Below are 2,230 nucleotides of genomic sequence, written 5' to 3'. Positions count from 1 at the left end.
TATATCTATATATATAAACACTGATCTGGCTATAATCCACACAAACACAACACTGAAGGTCTATGTCAATTGAGATACACACATATCTAGGTGGTAATATAGTGATGCCAATGGATATTTGAAAAGCACAGAGCCACAACACTCCACCAAACCATATTTGAGTGTTACATTGCCATCTGCTGTAACAACAACGGCATTACAATTCAGGTCGTATTTTTTATTTTTTTTTTGTCTCGTCACCTCACAAATTGCAGGCGGATCCATGATTACAAAACATTTGACAGGGACCCTTTTAAAAAACTATTAGGATTAATGAAGAACTGGACAAATAGGACCATACAAGTTCATATTCTGGGATATTATGTGGTTATTATGACACCTAAAATAACCAGAGGCAGGAGGTCAGAAGTAAGACAACAATGTCTAACATAAAGCACAGTGGTTCCCCTTTTTGGCCCACATGTAGCCTGTGGCATTTAAAATGAAACTGTTATTTGTGGTCCATCATGGGGAGTTCGCAGTTCAACCGAAAGTGATTTGTCTTGTTTTTCTTGGATTTCCAGTATTTCACAAAAAAACATCATAAGAAAAAAATCTTTTTATATATATTGTATCGCATTTCATTCCTTTTTTAATTAATCATCTAGATCCTTATGCTATTTAATATCCCGTATGTATCCTGTACGGGTAAACAGGCTGTGGTAGGCCTATGCAATGTCTGCGTCCTTGTAAATAGAGTTGTTTATTTCATTTTTCATACCGTCATTGAAAAAACAAAAACAAAACAACAACAACAACAAAAAAAACAATACTAGCCTCTTGACACGACATCTGGTAGCTGCGTCAAAATGAGGTAGTTTACGGTAAAACGGCGCCCATTACCATGTGATTTCACCGATGTTTGTAAACATGCGTCAGCCACATGTGATTCTGGCGATGAGGAAAGACTCTCCAGCCGCTCGGCCAACCAGCGGCTGGGGGAGTGTCAGGGGCGGGGTTCCCGTGTTGCGCTATGGAAAATCGTTAGGGGGATACACTGTGATAAACGTGCGCTCCGAAATTGATAATAGCGACAATAAGGCTGAAACAGGAACCTTGTGGACTGTCCATTCAGGACCTGGTCGGAGTGGCGCCGGTCGGGAAGTGGATGAGACTCCTTCGGCACGGGAGGGAAACAGGCTTGGGATAAACACGTAAGTTATTTATGTTATTACATGGCGAGAGCGACATAACGCTGCGTATGTTGCGTAGAGAATACCACTATGTAATTCATAAGCACTCTGGTGCTGGGTTGAGAAGGTAACAATAACAAAGCCCAGAGGCACTGTTGTAAAAGTGTAAAGAATAATAAAAGAAAGAAAACAAAAGTCCTGTATTTGCAGGCAAACGGGGCGCGGGGACTTGTTGGTGGAAAGAGGTTAAGAGCACTTTTTTAAATCATGAGTGGTTTCATCATCGACATGACAACAGGTAAATTAAACTGCGTCAGCGGGAAGGACCGACAAGCCACATGAAATCCAGTGGGAATTTCCGCTGCGATGGTGAAACATGCTGCGACGGTATGACAGCGTAGTTGTGCTCGGTCTCGAACTGAAGTTGTGGCTGAATTTAATGTTAAAACGGAGATGTAAACAAAGCGTGGAATCGGCCGGGATGGCGTGTGAAGGAAGAGCTCGGAATAGGATGCTGCGCAAGAGATGGATAGTGCGTAATCCTGTTGTGGGAGAGGACGATATTACGCAGTTCATATTGGCACGATCATTTAACACCTCATGGCCTCGTGGTCTTCTTTTCTAGTGTTGTCACTGGGATAAAAAGTCACTTTTTTAATATATAAAACAGGATAAACATACTTCCCAAACATGGTCCCACATTGACGCACGCAGGGTTGTTCCATTGTTTGTTTTATTTGAGAGGGAAATGAAAACTTAAGTGGCAAGTTAACGACACAACGGTGACGCAGCTTTCTTTTGTCGTTCAGGTGTCCAACAACAATTGCTGCGTCACAGAGATCGAGGTCCTTAATAGTAATCTGGCTTTTTAGTGCGCACTTGGTATGATGAAAACAAGCTCTATTTCTCAAGCATAGGGGGTGCTAGTGAGTGACACAACCCATGGGCTGAATCATCAGCTGTAAAGGGATGTTGACATACAAATATTCCTCATCTCCCCTTGAACACTCAATGTTTTTGCTTTTTATACCTATACCTACTTTATCCAATGTTGTACA

The sequence above is a fragment of the Morone saxatilis genome, unplaced genomic scaffold (assembly GCF_004916995.1).
Source record: "Morone saxatilis isolate NCDOM2014 unplaced genomic scaffold, NCSU_SB_2.0 Contig18, whole genome shotgun sequence".
Taxonomy (NCBI): Eukaryota; Metazoa; Chordata; class Actinopteri; family Moronidae; genus Morone; species Morone saxatilis.
Note: the sequence above shows the minus strand (reverse complement) of the source record.